Consider the following 13,887-nt stretch of genomic DNA (forward strand, 5'->3'; position numbering starts at 1 on the left):
TAGGATTACTTCTATCTTCAAGATAAGCTTTGAAAGCTAGGCTTCCTACAGGGGTAAATTTGAAACTCACTAACTCCTGAAATGTATTCATATCTGGATAATACTCCGGTACCGTTAATTCACTTACTATCGTTCCCTCGTATATCGCTGCTGTTATAAGTGAAAAGTACACCCATATAAAGAACAAGATTCTCATTGAATTTTGTGTTGGTTGTCGCACAGACATTCTAAGAAGGATTCCAAATAGCCTTAGTATTTGGGAACTTATGAAGAACTTATCATTCTTGGTTTGCACACCATTAGTTAAAATTGTGATGGCCACTACTGTAAGGAAATATCCACAAATTGCACAAAGTACTTCGTACTTATAAACACAGAGAAAAGACATCCGATTAGGTCTTCTTTTACCTTTAGGTACCAGAATTGAAGAAAGAATTATGTAGTAGAAATCAGAATATTCTATCACTTCATATCTCTCGTTATTCATTAATAAATTTGAGTAACCTATATCAACTTCTCTCTTTACAAGATCACCCATAACACCAGTCCAACTTCCATTTGGAAGTTTTCTGCCATATTCTCCGATATTGTGAATTTTCTTATAGTTAGCGGTGTAATTCAGTTGTGTTGAAAGGAACTCCAGTACTTTGAAAACATATCCTTCAAAATAGTACCCGTGGCTTGTTTTTCTTAAATGGAAAGCTGGGAAGTCATTTGCATAAAGTGTACTAACACGTAAGGGATATCCACGAAGATTTCGTATTTTGTTGAAGGATAATGCTTTCAGAAATACCATTCTAGAGTCCCCCAGTTTTCCTATAGTAACATTTTCCAAATGGTGGTATTTGATGAATGGATCATACGAAACTACAGTAGTAGGAATTAACTTGTAAGATCTAGAGCATAATTCATACAAGTTTTTATCATATCTATATAAATATATTACAAGAAGTCGCAGTAATTGTGTTCCAATACTAATTGGCAAAATGTCATTTAGATTTTGTGGATAATATTGAGAAACTAAGGGCATGTATATAATAATATACCTTGACCTGCTATTGATTGTAAAATATTCATAGTTCTGCATCCAAAATTTAAATGTTTTCCAACTTTGTATGAAACTGATTACTAGGTGTGTATTTTCTGTCATGGTTAAATTTTGAATAAAATACACGTCAGTAGTTATCTTTAAGGTCACATTATAGTTCAGAAAATTTTGGTGGGAATGTGCAATTATATTTGCATGTTGTTGTTGTTCATGAAGTATTGTTACTTCTTCAATGTCCGTAAAGTCCTTTACTATTAGTTGTCCAATAGCGTTTAAGATTTCCTTTATATCACAATGACAATCAGTATCGCAATCAGTTTCGTAAGATATAATTTCCCCATTAACCATGTTATATAATTGTACTGATAGGAGCAGAGAAATATGTAATTGTGAGATTAATCTCATGTTGTTTCGATTGGAAACTGTACTTATTAAAATTCTCTTCACTGGTCAATCATTGCCTTGGTTCTGAAATGAGGAAAGTTAGGGAAATATGTTAGTAAAAATGTTATACACGTTTAATTTTGTACTGCAACACTTGTATAATCCACCATAATAGTTTTTTAAGCAATGGTTGTAAAATGATGTTATTTAGAGTTTCAAGCATGAACTTCCCTATGAACTAAATATTTATAGTGTTAGATTTTAACACCAGAGATTAGAATGATTCCCAGAGAGAGTGCATCGGTTAAACCGGTAACTAACATAACGTCATTGATTAAGAAGAACACTGATTTTATGTAATATAAACCCAGAAAACATGTACATAAATATGTAATGTCTGAAATATGTAAAGGAAATATTGAAAGGACTTACAAATATTCAAGTTACAATAGTAGAATGTTTACATTAAGTGTTATTGATCTTCTGCTGTTCTTATTCTTTTGTTTTTATTCAGATATTAATAAGAGCTTGAATATAATTAATTATTTAATTTACAGTATGTCACAACCAGATAAACAGCAAAATATTCCGAATTAATTGTCTGTTGCTCACATATTTCACACAAAATATACTTACAAAAGTTCAAATTACTTTGCACCGTTAGAATATGCCCAATGATTTAACTTACAATATGTTCCTATGTACATTTTCAAGTGTTTACAGGTAAATGTTTGTCGCCGAACAGAATATTTTTTTGATGCGCAGAGAAACTTCTTTTTGCGTCTCAAGAATAACCGAAGCAGTAAATGCGGTTCGGAGAAATATAATTAGGAGGGTTAACTGTTCATGAAGCTGAATAGTTTCATGTTTGTTCATGATTGTAGCAATACAACTACAAATGCTGTAATGCATGTCATATCGTAAACAAGTTTGGAGTCCTTGAAGAGATTTTGAGCTAAGCGTTCCGATATAGATAAGCCTACTACAAATGGGTCAAGCACAGATTTAATTTGTTCAAAATGTTCGTTGTAAAACAGACTTTCCCGTATCCAGGTGTCATATCTACTAATGGTAGTTTCCGGAGGAAGTGGCTCGCCTGCCATTGCTCCTTGTAAACTTGCACACGTTGTGGTGGCTTCAAAAATATCTTTGGTGTGGAAGATATAAGAGAGTTGACCTCCGGAAACTTGGCTCTCACCTCTTTAGCAGCGTGTTGGAGAACATGTGAGTTGCAAGTGAACAACATAGAGTAGGCCTACTACGGAAAGACAAATCAGTTGAAATTTAATAAAAGATTAGAGCTGGGATACGTTATTGGTACATCATGAGTTTTCAAACTGAGAAACTATAGAATCAATTTCAGCATTGGATATGGACCCAAATTAAATTTTCTAACTTCTTTTACCATTTACTGTTCGGAACGTCTTTAACACCAACCAAATTGTCAACTAAGAATGCGAAAATAATGTCTTTCAGCTTAACATTCGTCGATTACGCGTTTTAGGCTAATGAAATGGGTGATAAGGCAAGTGAATCGTGATAGAAGATTCAGTGGAATTGTAATTTAAGAGGAAACGGGAATACCCTGAGGAAACCCACGTTAGCGGTGTTTTCCACTAAAAACTTACTTGGCGGGGATCTAATCAGGATCATACACACCAGAAGTAAATCCTATCACTAAGGCACAGTGCCTGAAATAGGAATAAGTCTGAAATAAGAAAAACAAAGATACACATCAATGCTCATGATGTAAACGAGGAGGCTCGAATTCAAGGGATAAGTGTAAATTAGTTCCCTACATCATAAACTGGGATATGAACCTTTCACTTTCAATAATTTAATGGTAACACACAAATGGGAAGTTGTCAACGTAGTTACTAAATTTATGTTACAATAACATTTCAAAATCAAAATAAGTCAACTTACACTGAAGAAATATACAAGATTATATACTGAAGTAGATCCAATGCGATTTCTATAATAATATATTGCCATAACAACAAAATAGAATAAGATCATTCAACACAAAAGTGTATATATATATATATATATATATATATATATATATATATATATATATATATATATATATATATATGAAACAAATTTACTATATCAACCTTTAAATAAGAAGGGAAATGAAAAATTGAAGGCAACGAACACTACAAGCACAATTTGAAACTGAAACAATTTAAGGTGTAAGTGAAGTCAAAGGTTGCACTGCAGATAATATTATATACTCGTCTCTAATAAATAATGAATTAAATTTTGAAATAAATTTGAAAGTGTAGGTATTACATTAAGATATTATTATTATTATTATTATTATTATTATTATTATTATTATTATTATTATTATTATTATTATTATTATTATTATTATAAAAGTACTAGTAGTAGTTATAGTAGAAGTAGAACAGGAGTTACTCTGAAAGCTTCACTTTTAAAATTAGGATTTCAATGTAACTAGTCCCCAAAGCAATAGTTCCCATTGAAACAACTAAGAGGATATCTGGCATGCAATTTGAAAACCAGACTATTTACAGGAAAATTAACGTTAAACAAAATTCTAAACAGATGGAATGGATTCAGCTGTTGCTCCTCATTGTTTTCAAACCAAAGTAATTAATTTATATTGTATAACATAAATATAGATGGTATTAATTATTAGCAATTAATTCTAAGTATATTTCTCTTACGTGCTTTTAGTGAGGGAAATCCGGATTCGATCCCAGGTAGAAGCTCATGTGATTCAAATCGCACGATAAGCTGAATGTCTGTGTCACATAGGGCTCATGCTGAAGGACTTGTCGAAACTCCAATGTAACCAACAACTAGAAAACATGCATTGAGATGAATGTCAGTCCTTAATTATGCTCGCTTAAAACATTTAATAACTCATCTTTTTTACGGTCTAGCACTATTGATTATATATCAATATTGTCATACGCAGATGTTTGTCTAAGGAGGTTTCAAGCCTACAAGAGCTCCTTCGTGGCTAAGCGACTAGCGTACGCGCCTTTGGCTTGGTGAATCTTGAGTTCGATTTCCGGCGGGAGCTTATATGTTTCGGATTTTATGTTAATCAGTGGGTCCCGCCTCATAGTCCCGCTGCTGAAAAAGGATGTTAAATTGAAAATCAACTTCATCAACTTTAAGTCCACAAATTTATATAATTTCTGGTGCTTTAAACAAATCTTAATATAGTAAATACTTATTTTTCCATGCTATTTTGATCAACATTGGGAAAATCTTGAAATTTTGTTTGCGCACGCTACTGATCAAGAAGCTGAAAAAAAAAGTTGTATGAAAATATATTACTTGCCTGGCATTTCAGTCGTCTGAAAAGAGCACCATAAAATAATCACAAAACATCTTGTATGTAACATCTCTTAAATATATCGTATGCTACATCCTGATTACGTTGGTATTACTGGAAACGTAATTTTTAAATAAATGTAATCCTAAGGAAAATGACTTTTATGATATAGAAGCTTAGCCATGTACATCATATGGGTTGTTTAGCTTTCAAAGGACATTGCCACAGTAAAACCAAATCAATAAATAAGCAATGTTTATCATTATTTGAAAATTCTTTTGTGGGACACTTCCATTAACTTCCATTTGCTGTAATAATACGCGTGACTAAAAGGGCTTAATGGAGCTATAAGTGCGACATATGTAATACATCAGTAAAGGTATATTTTCAATACTTTATTCATTCTAGAGACCAAGAAAATTCGTTTCTTTTATATATATCGAAACTAACTGTAGTAATGGACGTACATGCAATATCTAATATCTGAATAATCTACAATGCACTAATGCACTTTATATTTCGACATCATTCCTGTATTTACTAGTACCACTGGTGTTCTTTTATCCTACTGATCACCACTGTTATTTTAATTACTTTGGGTACAAATGTCTCTCAAAATTACGAAAGAATAAATAAAATAGATCACAAGTTAATATCTAATGGGGAAAAATTGGGTTGTCAACCAATCATATTCATATGATCATATTTACGTAGATAAAAAGCGTTCCAGTAAATATTTACTCAGCACCATTTAGTTTCAGAGTTATAGGCTGATGCAAAATGAAGTTTGAGCATGGAAAATTGAACTCAAAAGTACTACACATTGAGCTGAGGCGACACGCTATCGTCTAAGATTTGTAAACTGCTCTATACAAAAATTCAAGATTCAGAAATTTTTTGGTAACTGCGAAAAAAAAATCACAGGAAAAAAGGGATTCCCGAATATTCTGTTAGGAAAGGTAGGTCCGATTTCTTACGTGTTATGACGCCCCACATAGTAACTAAAATAATTTAACAGAACATCGGTATCTCGATCAGAATCGAACGTAAAGTAAACTGGGATTGCCTTTTGCAATCAAATGATGTAAATATTGGATTATGATTCTTTTATTAAATGATTGACAATATATTTTCTGTATATGTCCCACCTAAAGGACATATCAGCGAAGTTATCCATGTTGGTTTACTTATAATCAAATTAAGAAAATGACGTCGCTGATCATGATGTCTTGCTCCTAAAAGTAGCATCGCTGAATTTTTTGAAACAAGAAATGCAGTATCTTGTATCATACTTGCGTGATCGAAAACAATATGTTTCATACATAGGATTTGTTAATAAGAAGTTCAGTACTCTAACGGGAGTCCCCTAAACTTCTCATTTATGTACCTTGTTTTATTCTTGTTCTTAAAAATTCCTTTGTGAATTAAAAAAGTGAATTAAGTTCTTCTTTTTGCCGACGATCTAAAATCATACTCGAATGTAAGTTCAATTGATGACTGCGTAAAACTTCAACAGGATTTACAAAGAATTCAAATATGGTGTGTTAAGAATAAATTAGCTCTGAATGTGTCCAAATGTAAATCTGTATCTTTCACGAGTAAAGAAAATTCAATTATCTTCACTTAGAGAATAAGTGGCACTCCCTGGTCTACCCCAATTACGATCAAAAATCTCGGAGTTATATTTGATAGTAAGTTGACCTTTGCTTGACACATTGCCGCAACAACGAGTAGTGCATATAGAAACCTATGTTTAATTTATAGCATAGAACATGATTTTTACAACGAAACAACATTTATAAGGTTATATTTTTCGTATGTAAGGTCAAAATTAAAATACTGTTATACAGTTCGGGCACCAAATATCATTAAATACTTTGACGGAATATAAAATATACAGTATCAATTCTTAGAAATGCCCTATGAAGACTTAGTAACGAATTTTAGTTTTCAAACATTAGAAAAAACGAAATGGGGTTTTGATTTGTTGTTGTAACTGAAATTATTACACGGTAAAATTGATTGTCCAGAATTAGTTTCAGAAGTATTATTATGTGTCACAACAGGTAAGACTAGAAGTGCAAACGTTGGAATATTGTATTGTAGAAAAGCAAGAACTAAGATATTACATAAGTCTCCTCTGTGGAGAATGTGTGCTTCATATAACGAAATCATTAGATGTCATGTAATAGGTGTATGTAGTACGTCCGAAAACAAGTTCAAAACAATTGTCAGCTAGTAATTTTGCATAATTAAACGATGTATATATGTGTAAATATATTAATGAATGTTAGAAAATTATGTACACAACATTACAACTGGGCATTAAGCCTGTTGTGTTGTCCTTATGAAATAAATAAATAAATAAATTAAGGTGGCGAAGGTATTTGTGGTGCTCATGTTGTTCGGATTCCGCCTTAAACTCATGGTCCAGGTCTCATATAGCCTTAGTGTTGAGATAGGGGGAAGCTTAAGTAAATCAACCAACCAATCGAATATGTTATGCGTGGTTGCATAATTACAGCATGAATTCTACAGAGGATAACATGAAATTAGTAAAGATATTGAGTTCAATAATCCACGATCTTAGCCTATGATTTAAATAAGACATATAATTAATGCCATTTAAGAATTTGGGAGAATTAGTGTAATAACGATGTGTGAGGAAATAAAAGTATCCGCTGTAAAAATAATATAAAATAAAAGGCGAAGATGGCGTTCTCTATCACAAATTACTGTATGGGATCAAAAGTGGGATCTCTTGTAATAGAGACGAACCACTGAGTTACAATACACTATTTCCTTCCTTCCTTCGTTGTACTCGCCAAACGTTGTTGTCAATGCAAGAGGGATGCTGATACTTTAAACCAATAGAAGTGGTTATGTAACTAAAGGTTTAAAAATGCTGTGTTAAGGAAGTGAATATCTCAACACCGTGATTAAATGAAGATCGAAGTGGATAATGGCAACAATGCCAATTCTAAAGGTATGTGGAGACAGGTGACTCAGAAAGGAACACAAAATCGGCAGTACAAATCTTCAAACATTATAACGGCACTTATTCAAAATAAAGTTCTTCGATGAACCACCAATATATATAGAACGTCGTTACTCAAAAGGTTTTATACAAGCAAGGCTACGAAAACCACCATAAATCATTTTACACATTGCATTTTAAATATTACCTTTTATTATGGCACATCATGAATTAAATAAATTCACTCATTAAATTAGGCATGTAGTTTACACATGATGGATCCGGAATTTTATCTTATTTGTTCTTCGTTGTCATGACAACGAATCTCTATTATAACAAAACAGCAACATATATCAACTGAAATGAAATTACATCTATATATCCTTTTTTGTTTCATATACTTCTTCATCCTTTTCTAGAATAGCTTGTGCATAATTTAAAAGTATATTCTACCCACAAATACAAATAAAAGTATAATAAAGAGTGATGAAATATAAGTATCGTTGTAAGATTAGATGTGTGAAAAGAATCATCATGTATAAGCATCGAATCCTATGGGAATTCTCCATGTTGAAGTCCTTGAATGATATTGCAAATCTAGATACATGTACGATAGAGGCGAAATAAGGAATGTTTCACAAACCGTGCTAAACTGTCTGCTATTTGCCTTATTACAGATGACATTGACGAAGCTAGTGTTAGGTCAAATACGACTAGATTTTTTGAGATTATCGTGACAGATGTCATGATACGATCCTCAAAGTTCAGTCACGTATAATAGGTGTCCCCTACACTAGATTCCACATAGAGAAATCCAACAGACGTAGTCAGGAAATAATGGAAGCTTCTCATGGCCAATTTAACTATGCCAATATTTGAATTAAAAAGTGTTTGACTTCCCTTCCTTAACTGAACTGACACCACCTTCAACACTTCAACAACATCAGCAATTTCTTCTTGAACCTCTTCACTAACATCCGTAGTCCTACTATGAAACATAAAGTCACTATCACCATTAGTTTGCAATTGCTGTTACAACTTTTAAAAATCTTTTGGGAAATTCGTCTTCAAAAGAGTCTGTCCGAAAGTTCTCACCATTACTTGGATCGATGAGATCACACTATTCGAGATCAGATGCTTCTTGTTGCTTACAAAAGAGGCAAGCTTCACTTTCTCAGTTCTTGTGGGAGAATCTAAAATTCTCGAACTCCAATAAGCATTTTCACTGACATAGGAATATTTGCTACAACAGACGAGAAAACGGGCTTGGTTCTTAAATTTTCTTTAGAATTACCATATTTATTCGCTACAGGTAACCAATACCATGAATCTTCCTTCATCTGATATTGGATACAAATGTCGTAAGTAGCCTTCTACATCCTTATTGAAATTAATTTTACTCCATTCTTTATCGTTGATCTATCTACCGACATGAACAACACTATAAAAGTTTGACTGACAAGTTGAAATTGACTACAAGTTGTTTGTTTCAAAACCTCTGATATATATGGATTGATGCATGTCTCTGTTTCAACATAACTCTGAAACTGCTGGAACAATTTTAATGACACGTGGTACGCACATTAATTGCACTCTGGAAAAAAGCACTGTCATCATAAGAGCACCCTTGTGCATCTATGGGGAAAGAATGGACAAAAAATATAAAAATAATCGAAACCGATAGATATTAATTTGGAATCCATAGCTTTTGGTGTAGCTGAGATGAACAATGACACTTCCGATGATGTTTGAATCGAAATTCAGCCTCCATTAATATTCCTGAGAGGTGATATGTGAAAATAATTGAAAATGAACGATATTAGTGTAGAATCTATATTTGCCATGTTCCCTAAGTTGTTTGGTGACGGTTTTCGTGCTCTTTTCGTCCAAAGTCAGCTTCCAGTTTGGGTAAGACCCTCTAGCACTCTTAGGGTTTATTGGAAGGGAGCATATATAATGGTAAGAAACGATCCATATTAGTGTCAAATTCATAGCTTTCGAGGTGGCTTATATCAAATGTGATACTGCAGATGTCTTAAATTCAGCTCCATTAGTAGAATGAAGGTAATTTTTTGACATAGAAAAGAAATGAAGAAAGCAGATATTAGTGTTGAATCAATAGTTACCGGCCTCTCTAAAATTAATAGTGCCAGCAACAATGCAATATTACTTTCATAGTTCGATGACAACGGGTAAAAAAAAATCGACCATCATATCTCGAGAAAGGCTAACATAGAGAGTACGGTTTTCAAATTCAACATTACCGTAACAAACCGGAACCAGAGGGGCAAATTTGAAAAGATTCGAATCGCAACATCACGAGAACTCTAATAGCTAGGAACATGCAGTTTTCAAATTCTGCGTTGCCATGACAAATAACATATATTCTAAAGTTTCATGCTTCTGAGAACAATGGGGCAAATTTCGAAAAATTGAACATGATTTAACCATTGTCTTCAAGATAGCATTTAATGTCCTTATACTGAAACTGGAAACATAATTTTAGTATATTGTAAGGTTTCCATGTTATACACGTTTAAATACTTGAACTTAAACCTCGAAGTCATAGTCCTATTGCTAAATGCGAAAACGAAATTTTAATGTCTTACGCCGTTTACGAGTTATATTAAACCTCTGACCTGTAATCTCTGCTATGTTACATAGGATCATAAAAATGTTCATAGACTCCTTCCTATGTTAAATTGGGGTTGAAACGTTGTTCGAAAACAGAAGAAAAATGTTACATTTGGCTTAAAAGGTAGTTACGGAGTACCAGGACCATACTTCTTCAGAGGTAGAAAATATTCCGTAGCCTTATGTATTCTCTGCTATGTTAAATAGGGATTGCAAAATTCTGCAAATAAGGGGTTCAGAGGTGGTTATACCCTTTCTTACATAGGAGTTGTAATCTTTACTATGTTAAATAGGGGTTGAAAGAAGGGTCGTAGAAAGAAACGAGGTCTCCCATGCCAAAGGCGCGTACGTTAACCGCTTAGCCATGAGGGAGCTCTCATTAAATATTTCATTACTATCTTAACAATACAGCACAACTCTATCTCTGTCTGTCTGTCTGTCTCTCTCTCTCTCTCTCTCTCTCTCTTTCTCTCTCTCTCTCTCTATATATATATATATACATACAGAGAGAGAGAAAGAGAGAGATTAAAGTCAAAGATTTTGGGAGGTCATTCTAAGCAGAAATGCTTATGTGAACATAGGGTCTATTCCTCCTCTTTCCGGAGATAGGGGTGCGGGTAACTTTTTTGCCTCTTCCACTTGCCAATTTTCGTTTGAAACATTCCAGTACACCCTGTAGTTGGGTTATGTTACATATTATACCTCGTTTGAAAGCTAATGAAACAGGTTTTGTAACGAGTCATGTTTCTCAAGTTCCAGACCCCTTCGAAAAATGGACTCGACAAAGATTGAAAAAAAATATAAATATTTCGTCAATTATGTACGAAGAGAAGAAATATTGGACTGTGTTTAACTCTAGTTGAAACTAGTTGTTGGAAAGATTACGTTTTGTCATTGTTTCTTTCCTTAAATTAAAAAAGGAATCTTTCAAAGTTGTTTCTTGGGTTGCTCAAAGTACGTGCTGTTGGATAAAGAAAGAAAGAATTGCATTAAGGGGTGTGGTTTGTTCAGCACGAAGGTCTCCTTTCAGCGTAACAGGAAATGTTCGCTGACTGGTTTCCAAGTGCTTCTAAGGGAAGGATCTTCTTGTTCGTTTTGTCTGGTGTTGTGTCTGCTCGCTCTGTTCTATCAAAATGGTGAAACTGATCAAGAAGCTGAAAAAAAAAGTTGCATGAAAATATATTACTTGCCTGGCATTTCAGTCGTCTGGAAAGAGCACCATAAAATAATCACAAAACATCTTGTATGTAACATCTCTTAAATATATCGTAGGTTACATCCTGATTACGGTGGAATTACTGGAAAAGTAATTTTTAAATTGTGTACCTCAAATAAATGTAATCGTAAGGAAAATGACTTTTATGATAAAGAAACTGAGCCATGTACATCATATGGGTTGTTTAGCTTTCGAAGGACATTTCCACAGTAAAACCAAATCGATAAATGAGCAATGTTTATCATTGTTTGAAAATTCTTTTGTGGGGCACTTCCATTAACTTCCATTTGCTGTAATAATACGCGTGACTAAAAGGGCTTAATAGAGCTATAACTACGACATATGTAATACATTAGTAAAGGTATATTTTCAATACTTTATTCATTCTAGAGACCAAGAAAATTCGTTTCTTTTATATATTACTAAACTAATTGTAGTACTGGACGTACATGCTATATCTAATATCTGAATAATCTATAATGGAATAAAGCACTTCATAATTCGACATCATTCCCGTATTTACTAGTACCACTGGTGTTCCTTTATCCTACTGATCATTACTGTTATTATTTTAATTACTTAGGGTACAAATATCTCTCATAATTACGAAAGAATAAATAAAATAGCTCACAAGTTAATATCTAATGGGGCTAAATTGGGATGTCAACAAATCAAATTTATATGATCATATTTACGTAGATAAAAAGCGTTCCAGTAAATATTTACTCAGCACCATTTAGTTTCAGAGTTATAGGCTGATGCAAAATGAAGTTTGAGCATGGAAAATTGAACTCAAAAGTACTACACATTGAGCTGAGGCGACACGCTATCGTCTAAGATTTGTAAACTGCTCTATACAAAAATTCAAGATTCAGAACTTGTTTGGTAACTGCGAAAAAAAATTTCACAGTAAAAGAGGGATTCCCGAATATTCTGTTAGGAAAGATAGGTGCAATTTCTTACGTGTTATGACGACCCACATAGTAACAAAAATTATTTCACAGAATATCGGTATCTCGAACACAATCGAACGTAAAGTAAACTGGGATTGCCTTTTGCGATTGAATGATGTAAATATTGGATTAAGAGTCTTCTATTAAATAATTGACAATATAGTTTTTTGTATATGTTCCACCTAAAAGACATATCAGCGGAAGTTATCCATGTTGATTTACTTATAATCAAATTAAGAAAATAACGTCGTTGATCATGATGTTTTGCTCCTAAAAGTATCATCCCTGAATTTTTCGAAACAAGAAATGGAGTATCTTGTAACATGCTTGCATGATCGAAAACAATATGTTTCATACATAGGATTTGTTAATGAGAAGTTCAATACTTTAACGGGAGTCCCTTAAGCTTCTCATTTATGTCCCTCGTTGTTTCTTCTTGTTATTAAACATTCCTTTGTGAATTTAAAAAGTCAATGAATGAAGTTCTTCGTTTTGTCGACGATCTAAAATTATACTCCAAAATAAGTTTAATTGATTACTGCGTAAAACTTCAACAGGATTTACAAAGAGTTCAAATATGGTGTGTTAACACTAGAAGGACTGGGAAAATTTATCCCCACTAAGGACGAAGCGGTCAATTTGACCGCTACATTATTTTTGAAGGTGGAAGCGGGTTACTAGCGATCTATTGAATATTTTCTCTGATAATATTTTATGGCATCCGATTTTCAATTTGCCAATCATAATTTTTAATGGTTTATTTATTTCATAATAAGTAAACAGAAATATAAATTTCGTACTTAGTATATAGCCGAATATGCTTTTACTAGAGTGTTATAAGTATGTAATATATATGGGTAACCAGGGCAAGAGTGAACGCTGGGGCAAGAGTGAAAATGCTGTTGACGAAGAAGTGGCAACGTCGGTAAACAAACGAATGTTGAAAATTAATTCGGCATGATACATGTAGGAACGAAAAAGGAGGGGAGCCGTTTGCGTGCGGTGTGAAGAGCAGTAGAGTTGGAAGTTTGTTTCAAAAGGAAAGAAGTGAAAGAGTAGGTAAGTGCCACAGTTTATAAAGTAATTTCAGCTGAAGATGCAGGATTGGAAATATTTCCTGGAAAAGCTGTATAAGTTCGTATTTCTTATCAGTGGCATACAAAAGAAAAACGTGCTCTGGCTGGAGATGGCTGGCAATTATTGGAAGATGCCTGAAGAGGGGCGAGAGTGTACAGGGCAAGTGTGAACGTTCACACTTGCTGCTTGTTTTAAAGTTGGGTAAAGAAAATGTAGAAGCGAACACGTAACATTGAGTAAAAAAAGCATTTGCAGAGGTAAGACAGAAGTTGGCGGTTA

Source organism: Thermobia domestica, chromosome 1 (assembly GCF_964235325.1).
Source record: "Thermobia domestica chromosome 1, izTheDome1.hap1.1, whole genome shotgun sequence".
NCBI classification, from domain to species: domain Eukaryota; kingdom Metazoa; phylum Arthropoda; class Insecta; order Zygentoma; family Lepismatidae; genus Thermobia; species Thermobia domestica.